Source organism: Lithobates pipiens, unplaced genomic scaffold, assembly GCF_037356315.1.
Source record: "Lithobates pipiens isolate NorthernLeopardFrog02 unplaced genomic scaffold, aLitPip1_a1.2 Scaffold_3, whole genome shotgun sequence".
Lineage (NCBI taxonomy): Eukaryota > Metazoa > Chordata > Amphibia > Anura > Ranidae > Lithobates > Lithobates pipiens.
In genome coordinates this window covers 4,319,959-4,334,825 of record NW_027507790.1, presented here as the reverse complement: position 1 = coordinate 4,334,825, position 14,867 = coordinate 4,319,959, and the positions used below count along the sequence as shown (strand labels likewise).

The 14,867-nt window shown below is 40.7% G+C and overlaps 1 protein-coding gene across 4 annotated transcripts in view; it reads right to left on the bottom strand.

Annotated features, from left to right (window-relative positions):
* ZNF219 (zinc finger protein 219) overlaps window positions 1-14,867 on the bottom strand; it is a 63,599-nt gene that overhangs the window by 23,062 nt on the left and 25,670 nt on the right. The window contains exon 2 of one of the 4 annotated variants that reach the window (XM_077461175.1): window positions 4,224-4,306. The exons of the other annotated variants lie outside the window; for them this stretch is intronic. The gene's annotated coding sequence lies outside the window, so the exon portion shown is untranslated. The remainder of the gene's footprint in view (window positions 1-4,223; window positions 4,307-14,867) is intronic. 4 annotated transcript variants of the gene reach the window in all.

Here is a 14,867-nt window from a genome sequence, read left to right as displayed (position 1 = left end):
TTAGGAGGGGAGGAGATGTTTCTCAGCTAAGGACACCCTCCTGTATGCAGGCCTGGCCTAAAGGCAGTTGGATTCCAGGAAGTAAACGGTACATGAATTATCTGCCCTTATTTAAGATGGCCGTGGCTGGAAATGCTGTGTTTTTTTTAAAGTGATTTCTCAGGATAATAAAGCATGGAGCTACAGATGGATGGGCGAGTTTGCTTGGAATGTTTTGATTAAAAATAAATTAAATAACATTTTCTTTGCTCATATGAAGTTTATTTCCGCTTCAAGATGTGTAAACTTTTTCAAGATCAAATGCATTCAAGGAGTCAGTAAATAACACCCTTTTGGTTGAACAATAAACCATTTGTGGATCCGTCCAAAGACACTGACTTTAAACTAGATTACCAACAAGATCATTAGAAATATTAAAACATTTTAATATGGCTGATCAGTTAGTGAAAACAAGGTAGGTTACATATACAATTTGTGTGAAGTCCGGTGACATGTTAGACAGTTTATATGTTCCTTCATAAAAATACAACTGTCAGTCTCTAACTGCTTCCCACTTGGCCAATGTAGATAAATGGGGGGGGGGTCTGATGCTGTTATTCTAGGAGGACATGCGGGTATGGCTCCTGGGGTGCTCAGTGGCGTGATCGGTGAACGTGGTTTTAATTGGACACAGCAGATCATAGTGCTTCGTACCGGCCCACGTACCATGCGATCTCTGTGACCGATCACATGTCCACTACTAGTAAATAACTGTCATGAAGGGAATCCATCTATGATAGCATTGTTTACCATTGTGATCTCTGTGATTAGTCACAGTGAATAACGTGGTAGAGGGGCCATACTTTGGCTACTATATATAGCTGTAGCCAATCACAACAGTAATAAATCATGAATTTCATTCATGGGCTTTAGGCCCCTCTGTGTGGCTAGGTCAGTGATTCTCAAACTGTATACCACGGCACGTGAGGTCTGCAGGTGTGCCGTGGGAGTTTAGAAAAATATTTTAAATTGCTAGTGTTTTTAAACCTTGAACATATCGAAAATTAAATCAAATGGTAAATCAATGAGGCAAAAGTTGAAGAAGTAACATATAAAAATGCAATTTCTGTCAGCCTGTCATTCATTGGTTGCTTTCGTAATGCAAGACTTGTGCGAAATCTCGGGGGGAACTCGATCTCTCTAATTATATTATAATGATAGAGACAGTTCCATTCCAACTTTGATGCTTATTAATAAAGTTTGTTCATTGTTTAGCGATGGAGAAATACTTAAAGAGGGATTTCAAAAAAAAAAATATTAAAAGCCAGCAGCTATAAATACTACAGCTGCTGACTTTTAATAAATGGACACTCACCTGTCCCGGGTTCCAGCGATGCCGGCAGCCGAGGCCGATCGATCGCTCGGCTCTCGGCTGCTGTCGCCACCATTCTAAGTGAGGGAATCGGTTCCCTACTGCGCATGCGCGAGCCGCGCAATAGGAAATCTCCGCGCTGTCACTGGGACCCGTGTGTGTCCCAGCAGACAGCGCGGCAGGGCAGGAAATGGCGTAGACTCCCACGGGAGTCTATGCCCGGAAGTGGGTAAAAATACCTGTCTTTGACAGGTATCTCCACCCCCCTCCCCCCTGAAAGGTGTCAATTGTGACACCGGAGGGGGGGGAGGGATCCGATCAGCGGAGGTTCCACTTTAGGGTGGAATCCCGCTTTAACCAAGTCTGGAACTCCGAAAGAGAACCTGTTAAATGAAAAGCAAGCGAAAAGTAAAACTAAATATTTATGTAAAAAAAAAGTTCTTCATCGCAAAAACTGGTAAATCTTTTCAGGTGTGCCTTGAAAATGTTTAGATCTTTTTGGTGCGCCGCAAGACAAAAAAGTTTCAGAAATACTGGGCTAGGTTGTGAAAAAGTCTCACACAGGTGGTACCCCCATACTAAGTAGAAATAACAGAATGTGTTTTGAGGTGTATGCCTATGATTTTATTTAAGCCCTTGTACACCTTGACGGTCGGAGAATCCGTCGGAATGTGTCCTATCGGACCGTGTCGTCGGATAACTGTGTGTGGTATGCATCGGATTGATTCCATCGGAATATCCGTCGGACCCAATTTTGCAACATGTTGGAAATATTTCCCGACCAACTGGGCCGATCGGACATACTCCGTGTGTAGAGAATTTTGATCGGACCAAGTGCCACGCATGCTCAGATCAAATTCCTACATCAAAGCTATTGGCTACTAGCCTGAATGTAGTCCCATCGTAATGAAATTACGTCATCACGTTATGAAAGATCGGATTTTTCGCCAACTTTGTCCGAGCGTGTGTATGCAACAGTTTCGGACAAGATCCGACAGACAAAATCTGACGGGCAAAATCCGACGGATTTGGTTGTGGAAATCTCCGACCGTGTGTACAGGGGCTAAGGGCAGCACAGTGGTGTAGTGGTTAGCAGCAATAGGGTTGCTGGTTCAAACCACAACACCATCTGCCTGGAGTTTGCATGTTCTCCCTGTGCCTGCGTGGGTTTCCTCCGGGTAGTCCGGTTTCTTCCCACACTCCAAAGACATGGTGGTAGGTTAAGTAGATCCTGTCGAAAAAAATTGGCCAAATATGTGCATGTTGTATGTGTATGTGTTTGTAAGCGTGTCGGGAACCCATGGGGCAAAGGACAGCGCTTTACCGCAGATGGACACCAGCGGCAAAAGTGGCCTGAGACGATTCAGTTCGCATAGGTAGCGCTATACAAGTCACTCATTCATTCATTCATTATATGTGTGTTAGAAATATCTTATAATGGACAACTTTGGGTAAAAAAAATTTTTTTTTAATTTTCTTTCCTGTTTTAACCAAAACCTTGTGGCAAAAAATGTACAAATTTTCAAAAGACTCATTATGCCTTTTAGGCCATTTGTGGGTGTTTCCACTGTCCTGTTGCTCCACGGCCTCAAAAAATGTGATAGGTAGTCAAGAAATTAGATGTGTAATTTACACATGTGGTATCCCCATACTCAGAAGGCATAGCAGAATATGTTTTGGGGTGTAACTCTAAGTATGCCTATGTTGTGTGTAAGAAATAACTTGTTCAAATAACTTTGTAAAAAAAAAGTTTCTTTATTTCTCAAAAAATTGGGACAAAAAAAAAAAAATGTACAACTTAAAAAAAAAACACTCATCATGCCTCTTACTAAATACCTTGTACTGTCTACTCTCCAAAAAAGGGTAATTTGGGGGTTATTTGTACTGTCCTGGCATTTTAATGTTTCAAAAAATAAGCAGTCAGTACATCCGGACTGATCAATTTTCAAATATACTGTATATAACATAGTTTGTAGACTCTATAAATTTAGTCACACAGACTAAATAATACACACTGATGTGGGTTATTTTTACCAAATAAATGTAGCAGATTGCATTGCAGCCTCAATTTATGAAGAAAGATTATTTATTTGCAAATCAATGTTATGTATTTTTTCATTTATGTAGCCAAAATGCAGTGGTGATTAAATACAACCAAAAGAAAGCTCCATTTGTCTTAAAACAAATGATATAATTGTAATTTGGGTACAGTGTTGTATGAGCGCGTAATTGTCATTCTAAAAAACACAAATTACATAAACTTCCTTTTAGCAACAGTGACTTTTATTGTGCAGCTTTTTTTGTCATGTATTGTCCAGTATAAATGTACTATATGTATATGCTTACTCCTACAGTAGACATCCCTGCTTTGGCTGGATAAAACTATCCTAAAATCCTACCAGATATAAATTATTTGCAACCCTGGCACAATAAAGGAAACCTGACCTAACGAAGTATGTTATGTAGGCTACCATTTCTGAGCTCTCCTTCTGAAAATACTAGTCCCTTGGCTCTCATGCTTATCCAATGATTTCACAGAGACTGACAGAATAATTCAAATCTAGTAATATTTTTAAGGGTTTTTGTGTTTGAAATTTAGCATTAACAATCTACAAAAATACACCAAAAACATAAAAGATTTTATTCCAAGTATAAGAAAGCATTCGTTTTTTGCACATTCTTTAAAATCTGTAGTCTGCAGTAATGAAGCTTCAATAAGAAAACAGAATTGTTGAAAAAAGCACGTCTGGGTCACTAAAAATAGTGACATTTTATGCAAAATATTTGTGGTTAAAGTGTAAGAGAATTTTTAACACAGTTATTTAAACGTTCCCCCTTCTTCCCAAGCAACTTCTCCACATTTTATACATACCTGTCCCCACTCCTCCGAAATCTTTGCTGTGCGGCCTGCTGGGCGCTGCACATTCTCCTCATTGAGACAGGCTCCACTCATTCCTATAGAGGCAAAGGCATATCTATTATTCTTCCCAGCAGTGGAAGGCCTTTCCACAGGAATGAATAGAGATTCTTCTACGAATGCACCAAAGAAAGCAGAACATGACCAGAGGACTTTCAAAGCACTGACTGTGAGATACCCAAGCAGGATGCACAGTGAAGATTTTGGAGGTTTTTGGCAGAGGGGTGTATACTTAAAAGGGAGAGTTGTTGGGGTAGACCTTTAAGGCTAAGTTCACACAAGTCCATGCTCTGAAAAGAGATTCACACAATCACTTTTCAAAATGTGCTTAAGCAGCCATTAACTGGGGCTAATGTGCTGCAACCATGACGTGCCGTGTTAAATTTGCTGTGGCCACAAAGCAAAGCATTGCAGCTGTGGCACATACTGTAAATGCAGGACTGTTGAGCGCTTCCTATTCAAATATCTGTGCAGCTGAGGTTGCAAAGAAAGGGACTGACTCACCTTCTGCATTAACCCCGCACTAGCATAGCAGAAATATTCCCTTGAATAGGTCTTGTCTGGCGGGGGTATAATTCCTGGCTGTGAAGCATAGCATCACAACCATGGCATGTGCACATCCCTCTATCAGGAAAGGGGGTAGTGGTTGGTAGGTGGTAAAAGCACAGCTCAGCCATGAGGTCTTTCCCACCCCCCAACCTCATGTGCGACTGAGCCCTAAGGACTCATTCACACATGTACTCTGCCTGTTAGCAGGGGAAGCAGTGATTGTAGAAACACAGCCACAGGTCCTAATTTGGCGGATGTGGGTAAACAGCCCTGAATGCACACTGCCTTTGTTCGGGGCTGGAAAACCTGCACTTATTTGCATTTCAAATTAGGACCTGTGGCTGTGTTTGTATAACTACTGCATCTCCGCAGTAGGCTGCATGCACACAGCTCCAACCAAGAAACCACTGATTCCACAGCACCCATGTGAATGACCCAATACCCCATTCACACCACGAAGCTTTAACTAGAATTTTGGTTTGTTTCTGTCCACTAATAGTGATTTTAGTTTATTTGATGTTTTTGGATTTTTAGGGTCAGTCCTGTAAGGAAGGCTCCAACACCAGCCCTGTATGAACAGACTGCTCTGCCTGTACTTTTTTTTTTTATTGTGAAAGGAGGCTTAAAAAGGAGGTGTAAAGGTTTGTTTTTTTTGCAAGGGTTTTGCATAGAGCGGCCTGATCCTCCTCTTATCGAGTGCCCCCACAGAGCCGCATTCCATGGGGGGCACTCGTGTGGGAGTGTGCCAAAGTCTTGCTGCTGCATTCATGGTCACAGACAGCAGGACTCAGGCCCAACACTCGGGTGTTTTGCTGTCCCCGCCAGTGGAACACAGTGATTACTGCCAGTGGCAATAATAGATGTTGCCATAATCGCACGTACAATCTGACAGACTGGTTGTACCCAAGTTGGTCGATCGATCAACTTGAGTACATTTAGTTTGCCCATACATGGTTCGAATATTGGATAGCTTCTGCTGAACCAGCCAAAATTCAAACCGTCTATGGCTGGCTTTACTGTTCAATGCCCTGCACTGCATACTACTCACTGCACTTTCTGAACGCACTGCTCTGCAAAGACGCTATGTATTTCAGCTGCACATTGCATACATTACAGTGAGGGAAAAAAGTATTTGATCCCCTGCTGATTTTGTATGTTTGCCCACTAACAAAGAAATGATCAGTTTAGAATTTTAATGGTAGGTTTACTTTAAGGCTGCACTCACACCTGAGCATATCGTTTTCGGGCAGAAAGTCATGCGATTCTGCCACGATTTTGTACAAGTCAAAAGGTCACCAATGTAAAAAGCAGAAAATGCTTATAATCGACCAAAAAAGAAGCTCCTGTACTTTGAGCGACAAGCGTTTTGCTTCAGGTGACAGAACACTCAGATGTGAACAGGGACTATTGAAATGAATGAGATTTATCTTGTTGGGCATTTTTAGAGCTGAGGCTTACAGCAGAAAAATGCCCAAAAACACCTAGGTGTGAACAGAGCCTTATGCCGCGTACACACGACCGGACTTTTTGACAGCAAAGGTCCGACGGAATGAGTCCGTCGAACAATTCGATCTTCTGTGGGCTCCATCGGACCTTTGCTTGCCAAAAATCCAGCAGACTTTAGAAATAGAACATGTTTAAAATTTTTCCACCGGAACTCCGCCGGACCGAGAAATCCGTTCGTGTGTGTGCTAGTCCGACGTACAAAAAACGACGCTAGGGCAGCTATTGGCTACTGGCTATGAACTTCCTTATCCTAGTCCAGTCGTACGTCATCACGTTCGAATCCGTCGGACTTTGGTGTGATTGTGTGTGGCCAAGTCCGTTCATTCGGAAAGTCCGTCGGAACTCCGCCGAAAGTCTGTCGGAAAGACCATCGGACCTAGTCCCTCAAAGTCTGGTAGTGTGTACGCGGCATTACAGTGAGAAACAGAACAACAAAAATATCCAGAAGAAAGCATTTCAAAAAAGTAATAAATTGATTTGCATTTTAATTAGTGAAATAAGTATTTGATCCCCTATGAGTAAGATTTATGGTTTCCAGGTGTCTTCTATACAGGTAATGAGTTGAGATTAGGAGCACTCTCCTAAAGTGGGTGCTCCTAATCTCAGCTTGTTACCTGTATAAAAGACACCTGTCCACAGAAGCAATCAGATTCCAATCTCTCCACCATGTCCAAGACCAGAGAGCTGTGCAAGGATGTCAGGGACAAAATTGTAGACCTACATAAGGTTGGAATGGAAGAAACACAAAATGACCGCCAATCTCACTCGGTCTGGGGCTCCATGCAAGATCTCAACATGTGGAGTTTCAACAATCATGAGAATGGTGGGAAATCAGCCCTGAACTTCACGGGAGAATCTTAGCAAGATTTCAAGGCAGCTGGGACCATAGTCACCAAGAAAACAATTGGTAACAGACTACGCCGCAAGCACACTCACCCTGCTCAAGAAAGCATATGTACAGGCCTGTCTGTAGTTTGCTAATGAACATCTGAATGATTCAGAGGAGAACTGGGTGAAAGTATTGTGGTCAGATGAGTTCAAAACTAAGCTCTTTAGCATCAACTCAACTTGCCCTGTTTGAAGGAGGAGGAATGCTGCCTATGACCCCAAGAACACCAAGCCCACCGTCAAACATGGAGGTGGAGACATTATGCTTTGGGGGTGTTTTTCTGCTAAGGGGACAGGAAAACTTCACCGCATTAAAAGGGACAATGGATTGGGGCATGTACTGTCAAATCTTGGGTGAGAACCTCCTTCCCTCAGCTAGGGCACTGAAAATGGGTCGTGTATGAATATTCCAGCATAAATGACCGAAAAGACAATGCTAAGGCAACAAAGGAATAGCTCAAGAAGAAGCACATTAAGGTCCTGGGGTGGCCTATCCAGTCTCCAGACCTTAATCCCACAGAAAATATGGAGGGAGCTGAAAGTTTGAGTTAAAAAACATCAGCCTTGAAACCTTAATGACTTGAAGAGGATCTGCAAAGAGGAGTGGGAGTGGGAGTGGTGGCCAACTACAAGAAACTTCTGATTTCTGTGATTGCCAACAGGGGTTTTGCCACCAAGTACTTAGTCATGTTTTGCCAAGGGGTCAAATACTTATTTCACTCATTAAAATCCAAATAAATGTATAACTTTTTTTAAGTGCTTTTTTTCTGGATTTGTTTGTTATTCTGTCTCTCACTGTTAAAATGAACCTACCATTAAAATTAGAGACTGATCATTTTGTTGTCAGTGGGCAAACGTACAAAATCAGCAGGGGATCAAATAATTTTTTCCTTCACTGTAATATAGACATTCACATTGAGCAGGGGAGGGGGATCCTGTCAGGTAGGCTGTATGGGACCCCATGATTTCTAATGGTAGCCTTGTGTGGAGGGCAAAATGTACATGGTCCATTAAGTTACTGCATATAATATGAATAAGACATTTCCAGAGTGTTCTGCTCATATATGGCCACTGTGGGGGCTCGTGCACGTTGGTGATCAGGTCCAAGACTTATCAGCACTAACCTCCATTCAGAATACCTCAAATGCCACTGCACTGGTGCTGTTTATATACAGTAAGCAGCTAAAAAAAACAGGATTCCCTATCATGTTGCATAGCCTTGCAACATTCACTGACACAGTGCTCATGGACACAGCAGGCAAGCTGCCTGTACTGTTTAATTAACCCTACAAACAGCATAAAAAAAATCTTGGTTTTAAGTGCACCAGATGAAGCTTGATGCTGACGGGGCTCAAATTCTCCCTAAATGCCCATATACAAGTCATTAATGTGACTCAGAACCTACTCCAGAGCTAGATTACTAACTATATATCATGATAAAAGTTTCTTCCAAATGCAACAGCATTCCAGGCCTCTTCTACTGTCTCTGAAACTAAAATCACAGTTCTTCAATGTGATCACCCATATATCCCTCTATTGTATATATCAAGTATAAAAGAACATCCAGGCTTCTGAAAGGTTTGATGGGTGTGTTTCCCATGTGGGAGCATGTCCCTTTGCTAACACAAGGGTGACGTTTGGGGTGTGATTAAGTAAACATGTAAATGTCAATAAAATAAGTTAAAACTCACTCCTTACATGAATCACACTTAAACCTTCCCAAAATGTCAGTATTATTTTATTCCACTTTTTTTGAAAATTATATGCTTATGAAACTTTAGCCCTACTGCTTTTTCCTTAGAATAATTCAATAATCACAATTATCACAAAAAAATATTGTATTCTGATAACATCATTTTTTCGCTTAAAGTAGTTCTTTAGTCTTTTTTTAAGTCAGCAGTTACAAATATTGTAGGTGCTGACTTTTAACCACTTCAGCCCCGTACCATTTGGCTGCCCAAAGATCAGAGCATGTAAGCTACCCCCCCCAATATGCCTCCTCACCGCCTGTCAAATGAAGAGCAATCTAAATGCTGATTTTTGTTATTTTTTTTTTTAGAATTGTATTTTTTATTTATTTTTTTACATTTATTTTTACTGTCCCTTGATGTCTCATGTTTGAGACAGAGAAAGTACTGAGGACATCAGAAGTCCTTTTCTGAGCAGCCTCAGCTGCACAGATGAATGAATAGGAAGCGATCTGCGGCTTCCTGTTCATTCATAAACGAAAGCATAGTAAACATAGTTTACTATGCTTTAGTGATGAATGGACACAAGAAGAATCGTTACCGATCACTCGCTATGTTCATAAATACAAGGTAGGAGAGGAGGGAAGCTGGAAGCGCTGCTGGAAAGTGGGCACACAGAATGGACTGGACAGAAGGTGGCAGGGGGCTCGCAGATACTACAGAACTGATCTTGCTCAACACAGGAAGCCAGCAGCACTGCTAGGGGATCCACAAGAGTTACAAGGCAATAGAACAGGTCCTCCTGTTTGGGCCCCCCTTTTGAACTGATGGGTCCTGGGCCCAATATAGGAAGGCCGACTGTACTGCCTTATCCCTGCTGATAGCTACAGCCTATGAAACTAATCACTGTATTCTGCCAGTGGGGAAGGCTCCCTGCCAGCACAGCACTATTTCGCTGTGAGAGTGTTTACCTAATCTACATCAAATGTGTAGATAGAGAAATTGGCACATTTTTGTTTTCCTTCGACCTGCTGGTTAAACGGAAAAAAAAATGTTCAATGTATGGCTTGCCTAACTGCTGGTAGAATGTATCTACAAAACTTTCATGTGAAGGAATGTGATTGCCTTGGTCCAGTATCACTATAGTTAGTTATTCTCATAGAGAATCATTTAGCAGTATTTAAACAAGTTACTTGGGAAAAACGGATGCTCTTCCAAAGCGAATTGTTGATTTTTTAATGAATTAAAGATAACTAAATGATCAACAGGAGAGAGCTTCACTTCAGTTTCTAATGTCTTTTTTAAACTCTTGCATCTGTATTATCATTTAACTAATTAAAAGCCAAGCTGAATGGGCAAGGAATCCAAAATGTCCCTTTGCCCTATCACCAGAATGAAATTAGCAACTTACCAAAAGATAATTTGCATATTAGTTACAGCAGACCCAAAGAGCTGTCTACTGTGGGCTTTGGTTGTGCAAGGAACCCAACCTTTTTAAAGCATCGCTTGCAACCCTCCAACCATAGTAACACTGGGTTGGCATCTCTTGAGGTGGCCTTCAAGAAATTTAATACATTTCTAAAAAATTTACTAGAGTCTAGGTGTATAACTAGAGAGTCAGCATCCCAAATTATGTCCTATAATGAATTCTCCCAAATGCCAAAAAATATATTTATTCTACAGAAAATTATTAAAAAATACATTTTACTTTGTAAACCAAATCGAATAGTCAGGTGTCTACAAATCTGGCCATCTCTGCTCTAAAGTCCACTATGACAGGTATTAAAGCACCGCCATCATTTACTGAAGATCTTTTGAATCTATGTGCTGTCTTAAATGTAATGTGTACATACATTTTAGTTTGTACTGTACTGGACTGATGTTATAACAGAGAGATGCAAACTCTGCAAAAAATCCAAACTGGTTGGTTTGGACTGAATGATAATGTAAAAACTGATTAAAAATAATTATTTTCACTTGGTTACCTGGAGCATTTGTTGTTTGTCATATAGTTTAGTGATTGATATTAGCATTGTTATTCAAACCATATAAAGATGATGGCAAACATAATAATAAAGTTTTTACATCTCTGTGGGCACTTAGAGATAATCTGGGGTAAATATTTACACAAAACCTTTCTACATAAGACAGAAAGAGGAAAGAGCTACAGTATGTGCATCATTCCTACCAAGACTTGTAATCACAAGTCCCCTTTCACACTGGGGCACTTTGCAGGCGCTACAGCGCTAAAAATAGTGCCCTGAAACAGCCGCTGCTGTGACTCCAGTGTGAAAGCCCCGAGGGCTTTCACACTGGAGCGGTGCACTAAAAGGATGGTAAAAAATCTCCTGCAAGCAGCATCTTTGGAGTGGTGTATACACCGCTCCTGCCCATTGAAATCAATGGGGCAGCGTGGCTATATCGGCAACAAAGCAGCGCTGTGCGGGCGGTTTTAACCCTTTTTTGGCTGCTAGCGGGGGGGGGGGGGTTAAAAATAGTGCAGTTTTACCGCCAGCACCCGCATTGCTCCAGTGTGAAAGGGGCCTTTAACAAAAACACAAAAAAATACTGTATAATAACATTTACTTCAAAAGCACCACTGCTTCTCTCTGGAAACAGATATATTCATCAGAAGTTTCTCTCAATATGGATTGTGCAAATGCAATTATTTTTGGAAATAGCAGAGTTTTTGCCTCTGATGCTTAAGTACTTGCTTCTGTATTGTTGAAATCAAGCAGTTCCTCCACAGCCGTGTACAAAACAACTGTTAGAGATGCAACGATCTGACACTTCAGATGACATGCATCATATCCCTGTCAGTATTAAGTATGCATATGGCATAGTAATACCCATAATGACTATTGCACACAATGCTGCAGTCATTGTTGTATTACCCACATGAGCCACCGCCTCAGTATGTGTGTACCAGCATAAAGGTGAGATATTTTATATTAAACGGGAAGCACATCAAGTGCATCAAATCTATTCACCTTTACTCCGTTTTTCTTTTTTTCTTTATAGCTTTAAGTGTGCTATTGTGTTCTAATATGTTATTTTCAAATATGTACACATCAAAATGTCCTGAAATGGGAAGCCATTCACTTGCTCTACCGGTAAAAGACATTTGTCTTCTACATTTCACTAATTTGCTCACTTCCCTATCTTTACCATTACTAAAAAAAAAAGTCTGTGTATACTTTTCCTACACATCTTCAGCATGATGTAACTCATAACGTTACGAATAGGGGAACCAAAAATCTAAAAAGGTGGACCCCTTAAACAGGCACATACAGATCATGTTTAGGGGCCAAAATCACTTCATATACTGTATAACTACAAAGAATATTTATGAACCTTATTGCAACAGAGGACAGCTGTTCATGAGAGGTGTTATGAATCAAGCAATAATCACAGAATACTAAATAAAAAGGTTAACAGCAGTAGGATGAGGATTCAGGTTACTATATTGGAGGGTTTAAAAGAGGGCTCCATTTTTAGTTTACAGTAGAAAAAAATAAAACAGGGCTTTTCTGCCAACAACAGAGTGGCTAAGTTGGGATAGCTATTTTAATCAGCTGTAGTACTGGAGATAAAAACTAAGATCACAGCTCACAATTCCAAGGAGACAAGGCAGCTGTAGTAGAGGGCACTTGCTGCTTTACAGATCACCATAAAGAATCCATTATAAGATGGAAGGAATACTTCAGCAATAGATGAAGAGTTGAAGCTGGCCATACCTTGATAGATGTTTTTTTTTTTCGTCCTGTGGACTGAAAGAAAGAAATGCACCAATTCCACTAACCATACTATACAGCATGGACGAATGATCATGAAGTGCTGGCTATTGTATTCTGACAGCCGGTGCCAGCAGCTGTCAGAATACTTGAACAGCTGTAACATCTGTCTGTATGCAGCTGATATTCAGCTGATAATTTTGGCAATTTTTCAATCAAAAGATGTTGGGCAGGAGGGTGATAACAGGGTCACTATATTCTTCTCAATGTATGGCCAGCTTTGAGTTATTCTTTATCTCTACACTAAAGAACAGTGGCATCATTAACAGGGGGAAACACATAATTTTACGGCCAAGTATGCAATATTATGCATGTTATCCAAATAAATGAAATCTATGCAATAAAAAGTTATTTACCCAGACTCCAAAACATTAGTGTGTCCGATATAATTCCTGTGACTCTGTGGTTGAATAAGAATGCTGTCCTTCAACTTTCAGAAAATTGTTTATATTTGTGCATTTTACGTGTCTCATTGCATGGCACATAGAATATGCTGTGGCATCTTTAATAAATAACAGTATATTAACCTTTTTTTATGCTGTGGTCCAAAGTTTCCTTTCAGTGTGCCATTTAGACATAACTGGCCAGTTTGTTTAAAAAAAAAAAAAAAAACACCACTGGATATCTAAGTTTAAAATTGGGCATCCCTTCATTAGGGTTATACCCGTGCATAAATGCACCAACAAGATAGGATTATGTCAGCTGAGTATAAGATGTCTGTAAATAATGCTTCACCTTTGTGTCCCTGATCCTAAATTCTGCTGCAAGCTGTCTATGGCCTGCTCCTATGATGTCACTCTGTTATGTTTTTGGTTTCACAGAAGACACTGGCGACATCCAAGAGATGTGCGAAGAGGCAGCAGGTCCTGGAAGTCGATCACATTGGAACTAAGCAGTGGATCAGAAGATCAAGGACACAAAGGTGATTGTTATCAATCTGCCATTTTCTGCCTGCCACTTGAAAACTGAATGAGGACAAGCACAATCCAATGTAATAAAGTTGTATGACACTTGAAACAAAGCACTGAAACTTACCTTTCTCTGTATCCCTAGGCAATGGCATGTGTCACTTGCTATTTCTCATTCTCACAGTCTGTCCTACTTTCATTATAGTAGTTCCTACATTAATAGAATAAATGCTGCAGGACCAATGAAAGAGCAGACTGTGTGAATTATTCAACATTGTTATAGATTTATACTGTGCTGTGGCCAGGACTAAAGTTACCGCGCCAATTTCACCAGAGGCATTTTATCCAGGCGCAAGGCCTGAATATACCTATTACAATGTACACATAATATCTATATTAGGCATACTCCAGCTACATATACATACTATTTTGTATTTGTGACACTTTGCTGCAAGGCTGCAGTGTGTATATTGCACTCGGTATCAAGTCGGTATTAATAACAAAAATGATATCACTGAAGCAACAGATTTGGCAACCAATGCTGGTATACAAGTTATATGCTAAATTACACTTGGTAATATATCTAGCCTTTCTTAGTTCACATAAAATGGCCATAAACGGTCCCAAGCAAGAAAGTTCAAGCTCTACATGCGACAACAAATGCCTCCGATGGGCTGGTTATCACAGAAAGATTTTCCAACTTGCTGGAAAAATCCCCATACACATAGGGCCAGTTCTTTACTTTTGCTTCAATGTGAGCATTACGGCAGGTTCCTGTGCTCAGTACGGCAGGCAATACAAGATTCATACTTTTTCTTTCAACTAGCAAGTTGGACGAGAAAAAAAATTAGCAGATTCCCCCATCCACACATTCTATGTGAATGGGGGAATCGTTCCTGCTGAGCCATTGTATTCTGCTGGTGGGAACCTTTCCCCACCAGCAGAATACAATGATCAGTGTTTCCAGCTATAGCCGGCGGCACTGATCTTTTGAGAAAAAAATAATAGGCTGATTGAGCACAAGTTGATCGATAGATGAACTTGTGTACAACAAGCTAGTCCATACATAAATCCAAATATGGCAGCTCCCTGTTGAACTGGTCGAATTTGGATCCATGTATGGGCGACTTAAACCTGTGTGAGGATGTATAGATAACTCACCTGCCACTGTTTTAGAGAAGATACCTTCCCTTCTATGTTCAACCTAGTATTACTAGCTTTCACTGAGAAGTGTATGGAAAGAAAGTCTGTGTACCCAAAGCACCC